Source organism: Bubalus bubalis, chromosome 1 (genome assembly GCF_019923935.1).
Source record: "Bubalus bubalis isolate 160015118507 breed Murrah chromosome 1, NDDB_SH_1, whole genome shotgun sequence".
In the NCBI taxonomy this organism is placed as follows: Eukaryota; Metazoa; Chordata; class Mammalia; order Artiodactyla; family Bovidae; genus Bubalus; species Bubalus bubalis.
In genome coordinates this window covers 148,532,318-148,538,317 of record NC_059157.1, presented here as the reverse complement: position 1 = coordinate 148,538,317, position 6,000 = coordinate 148,532,318, and the positions used below count along the sequence as shown (strand labels likewise).

At 36.8% G+C, this 6,000-nt stretch overlaps 1 long non-coding RNA gene across 4 annotated transcripts in view; it reads left to right on the top strand.

Moving 5' to 3' along the window:
* Nucleotides 1-315: 315 nt before the first annotated feature.
* LOC123334161 overlaps nucleotides 316-6,000 on the top strand; it is an 83,489-nt gene continuing 77,804 nt past the window's right edge. For all 4 annotated transcript variants that reach the window (XR_006551981.1, XR_006551980.1, XR_006551979.1 and 1 more), the window contains exon 1: nucleotides 316-513. This is a non-coding gene — a long non-coding RNA (uncharacterized LOC123334161). The remainder of the gene's footprint in view (nucleotides 514-6,000) is intronic.

Below are 6,000 nucleotides of genomic sequence, written 5' to 3'. Positions count from 1 at the left end.
GGCAAGGACAAATGTGCACAATTAATGAAAACTAGAAACTAAAAATGTTGGAACATATTTTTTGTTATAAATATCAATAGTAAAACGTATCCCAAAGAGATGTGTGAAGTCAAGAGGCCATTACTGTTGAGACACTGAGAATAGTGAAGGATAAAAAATGTTTTGGGGTTTGGCCTTAGTGAAATGAGCTTCAGTGGGTGGGAGAATAGCAGTAGAAAAGCAGCCTGCCTACAAACAGAGTAAGGAACTCAGGTGAATTCTATCAGCAATCAAGAAAGCTATAAAGGCAGGTAAGTTTGGTCAGATTGAGTGCTGAAGAGGAGAAAACGCAGGAGGAACTGGAATAGATCAGGGGTTGAAATGGAGTATATTCATTTTATGCTATAATTTACTTTCTGGTTTCTAAAGATGAAAAAGATGTAGGCAACTTGAAATCCTAGAGAGCAGGAACAAGCAGAGAAAAGGGAGTGCTGAAGATAAAGAAGACAGGATAATCACTGGTGCCTAAGAAAGGTAGGATACGGGATCCAGCGTTCAAGTGAGGGATGCGCTTTTGCAAAAGCCCTTTTTGTTGTTTCAAAAGATGAAGAAAGAAAGCCAATTGCTACATAAGTTTAATTGAAAGAATTTATAGTTGGTCTTGTCTTTGTGAATTGGGAGCTTTCCTCTATTGAAAAGGAAGAGAGTAGTTACAAAGTTCAAGGTTTCAGAAAAGGATAGTGTTTTTAAAATGGTCCCTGTGGAAATGTGATGAATTTTAGTTATAAAAATATTGCTACTCAACATCAATGTTCCATGTTCTCCAGGGGGTCTTCCCAACACAGCGATTCAACCTGGGTCTCCCTGCATTCCAGGCAGATGCTTTACCATCTGAGCACCAGGGAAGCCCCATTAATTTATAGCCATACCAATGTACAGTTAGCTTAATACAGAACTGAGGTTTCCCACAAAGATGTTCAGATGGGAAGGAAATGAAATAAAAAAGAAGCTTCTGACTTGATAGTGGTGAAAAAAATGGACCTTGTAACTTCATCTAAATTAAAAAAGTAGTTGAGATATAAAAGATATTAAGGGGTTAAAAAAAAAGGAAATAAATTACATAAGAAGCCCTTGAGAAAGTCAAAGAGTACGTTTGGAAGGACTAAGGAAGCTAGAAATGTACAAAATTATAGTCAGAATGGAGTGCTTTATTTTACTAATTTCCTCCTCAAAAACCTTCTAATTAAATATTTCATTGTCAAATTGTAGTGCAAAGTAAATGCCTTCTATACAATGATTCAAAACACAAATGTTGAGTACTGCCAGTCAACTTATTTAAATGTATGAATTTATGCTTTTTAAAAGCAAATGGAGAGCCTGTAAGTACTGCACACTGGTTGTTTGCCTGAGTATTTAAGACAAAATGCAGTCTGGGGGAGCCACTTCTGACAGGAGATCCCTCACAGTCACTAGTTATCCAGAAATCCAAATCTAATCATGTTACTATCCTGCTTTAATAGAGTCAGTAGATTGCCATTTTTCTAAAAAACTGTCCCCACATCTTAGCATGTTTTGTGAAGTACTTCCTGACTTGGCTTTTACCAACCTAATTCCCATTCTGTCGCTCACAGGTTGTCTTTGCTAAAGCTGTAGCTTATCAAGCCACATGATGCTTTTGTGACTTTGTGCTTGGTCTTTCATTTACCTGAAAAAAATTATTTTCTTCCATGTCCAAATAATAAATTCCTGGATATTTTAAGGCTGGATTTAAATATCTCCCCTGAAAAGACTTAATAACCCCTCCTTGACTTTACCCCCCTAAATCTCATCAAGTAGAGATAATCTACCAATGATATGCTGACTGAATCACATTCCTAGAGGTAGTGCATTTGGGGATGCAGTATTATTATTTTTTTTTTTACATACCGTTCACCACTCTGAGACTGTAAGCTCTTTTTAAAAAAAATGTTAAAACAAACTGAGGCATATTAAAATTTTTTGTTTATCTGGACAAAAAGTGATTAGAATTGGACAGCATTTAATGTAGCAGATAGAAAGGAGCTCTGAGGAGCTATACAAAGTAAAGGAGTTTTATAGGCAAGAAGGAGCAGGAAAATGGATGTTAAACTATGCCAAAAAGTGGGTCATTATTGCAAGGTTGCTTTCCTTTAGGGGATGGCAGGGGATGATAGATTACCTACTTGCCTGATGATCAGGCAATTCCTGATTGACTGGTTTAAGATTCCATTTCTAGGAGAACCAGAATATTAAGTCTTGGTTTGGTGATGTGAGGCTTAGCATAAGCAGTTCCCTTTGGGGCCTACTGTCTTGGTTATTTTGTTTGCATATACTCAGTATTTAATAAGTAACATATTTTATTAGAACTTAAAAAGGGTTCTGTTTTGCCTTTTGGAAGGACAAATAAAAATTTTAAAATAATGGCTGTACTAGTTTGCATTCTCACCAACAGTGTAAGAGGGTTCCCTTTTCTCCACACCCTGTCCAGCATTTATTGCTTGTAGACTTTTGGATCACAGCCATTCTGACTGGCATGAAATTGTACCTCATAGTGGTTTTGATTTGCATTTCTCTGATAATGAGTGATGTTGAGCATCTTTTCATGTGTTTGTTAGCCATCTGTATGTCTTCTTTGGAGAAATGTCTACTTAGTTCTTTGGCCCATTTTTTGATTGGGTCATTTATTTTTCTGGAGTTGAGCTGTAGGAGTTGCTTGTATATTTTTGAGATTAGTTGTTTGTCTGTTGCTTCATTTGCTATTATTTTCTCCCATTCTGAAGGCTGTCTTTTCACCTTGCTTATAGTTTCCTTTGTTGTGCAAAAGCTTTTAAGGTTAATTAGGTCCCATTTGTTTATTTTTGCTTTTATTTCCAATATTCTGGGAGATGGGTCATAGAGGATCCTGCTGTGATATATGTCAGAGAGTGTTTTGCCTATGTTCTCCTCTAGGAGTTTTATAGTTTCTGGTCTTACATTTAGATCTTTAATCCATTTTGAGTTTATTTTCGTATATGGTGTTAGAAAGTGTTCTAGTTTCATTCTTTTGCAAGTGGTTGACCAGTTTTCCCAGCACCACTTGTTAAAGAGATTGTCTTTAATCCATTGTATATTCCTGCCTCCTCTGTCAAAGATAAGGTGTCCATATGTGCATGGATTTATCTCTGGACTTTCTATTTTATTCCGTAGAACTGCCTTATGATCCAGCAATCCCACTGCTGGGCATACACACTGAGGAAACCAGAATTGAAAGAGACACGTGTACCCCAATGTTCATTGCAGCATTGTTTATAATAGTCAGGACATGGAAGCAACCTAGATGTCCATCATCAGATGAATGGATAAGAAAGCTGTGGTACATATACACAATGGAGTATTCTGCTAAGTCACTTCAGTCATGTCTGACTCTGTGCGACCCCATAGACAGCAGTCCACCAGGCTCCGCCATCCCTGGGATTCTCCAGGCAAGAACACTGGAGTGGGTTGCCATTTCCTTCTCCACAATGGAGTATTACTCAGCCATTAAAAAGAATGCATTTGAGTCAGTTCTAATGAGGTGGATGAAACTGGAGCCTATTATACAGAGTGAAGTAAGCCAGAAAGAAAAACACCAATATAGTATACTAACGTGTATATATGGAATTTAGAAAGATGGTAACAATAACCCTAAATACGAGACAGCAAAAGAGACACTGATGTATAGAACAATCTCTTGGACTCTGTGGGAGAGGGAGAGGGTGGGATGATTTGGGAGAATGGCACTGAAACATGTATAATATCATATATGAAACGAGTCACCAGTCCAGGTTCGATGCACAATACTGGATGCTTGGGGCTGGTGCACTGGGATGACCCAGAGGGATGGTATAGGGAGGGAGGTGGGAGGAGGGTTCAGGATGGGGAACACATGTATACCTGTGGTGGATTCATTTTGATATATGGCAAAACCAATACAATATTGTAAAGTTAAAAAATAAAATTAAATTAAATTTAAAAAATTTAAAATAAGAAGTTTAATTCTCCTTATTGAAAATAAGGGGGAAGACTTGTTCCTGTCCCTTTTTCTTAAAGCATTTACTGCAGAAAAATTCTAAGTACTTTGCTCTTTGAAACACATATAAGGTTTTTTTTTTTTTTTTTTTTTTTTTTTTTTATCAATTAGATGACTCAGGAATCACTTTCTGAAGGTCACAGAAGCTCTCTCTTTAATATGTAAATATCAAGAAAGGTTAACATCCAAGGAAGGTAACATCTATTTCTCCCAGTTTCTGTGTAAGAATGGGAAACTAACTTTAGGGGGCACCTTTCTCCAGGTTACTAAACTAGCTTTAGTTCTAAAGATAGAAGTGTGTTTTCCTCTGGTTAAAGCCAATGAGCTGACACAGATGATTACTCAAATTACCCTGCAAATTTAATATGAACTTCGTGTGACAAACTACAGCCAAGTTCTGTTACTCAGTCAGTCAGTTCAGTTGCTCACTTGTGTCTGACTCTTTGCAACCCCATGAACCACAGCATGCCAGGCCTCCCTGTCCATCACCAACTGCCGGAGTTTACCCAAACCCATGTCCATTGAGTTCGTGATGCCATCCAACCATCTCATTCTCTGTGGTCCCCTTCTCCTCCTGCCCCCAATCTTTCCCAGCATCAGGGTCTTTTCAAATGAGTCAGGTCTTCACATGAGGCAAAGACTAGTTATTGTTATCTTGAGAACATGTATGTAATGGCTTGTGTTTGCTTGACTGCATAAAATAGAATTATTTCTATTTTGACAGTTTCTTAGTGTATTGCCAGGATAGCCATCGTATTCTGGTGTCATGCTTACTCAGTAATGCTTTTTCTCTCTAAAACCTTTGGGAAGAGTTTTTCTGGGTTGATAGACTTTGGAGTGAGGCACACAGAACCTTCCTGTGTCCTTACAATGAGATTAGGGTCCTAAGATTTTATTCTTTATTGTAGTTCACCAACACCCTCAATGGCACCCGACTCCAGTACTCTTGCCTGGAGAATCCCATGGACGGAGGAGCCTCGTAGGCTGCAGTCCATGGGGTCGCGAAGAGTTGGACATGACTGAGCGACTTTACTTTCACTTTTCACTTTCATGCATTGGAGAAGGAAATGGCAACCCACTCCAGTGTTCTTGCCTGGAGAATCCCAGGGATGGGGGAGCCTGGTGGGCTGCCATCTATGGGGTCGCACAGAGTTGGATACGACTGAAGCGACTTAGCAGCAGCAGCAATATCCTCAAGATGAATGACTGCCAAAAACAAAGTGAAACAAAACAAAAATACAATAACTGTAAAAAAGGCAAAACAAAACTGTAAAACCCATAACTCAGATTTAACTAGTACTTACATTTGGTTATATAGTTAATTTTTACATTAATGATTTATTTCTATACATATGTATGTATTTCATAATATATAGTTTATGTGTATATTGTAAATTACATATATGAACTACATATGAACTTTACTTATATGTATTATATGTAAATTATTTAATTTTTTCCTTTAGCTTTGTCATCAATCTTGTTCCTACACTTTTTACATCTCAAGAATTATTTAAATTGTGTAATCATTTTATAGTACCTGACTACATTTCATAACGTTTGGCTGAAACTTCATTAATTTTACCAATCATATATTTTATTAATTTTAAGTTCATTTCAGAGTTTATTAAAGCATTTCTTTTTTCTTAAAATATCCTAGCATGTAAGGAAAAGGTCACATATAGAGTGTAGGTTATTTAAATGTTAATAATTAAACAAATTATTATATATAGTTGATTTACAATATTGTGTTAGTTTCAGGTGTACAGCAAAGTGAATCAGTTATACACATACATATACCACTTTTTTTTTAGATCGTTTTCCCATATAGTCCATTACAGATAATTTAGTAGTGTTCTCTGTGTTAAATATAGTAGGTACTTATTAGTTATCTATTTTACATATAACAGTGTGTATATATCAATCCCAGTCTTCAAATTTATCCTTCCCCTCCT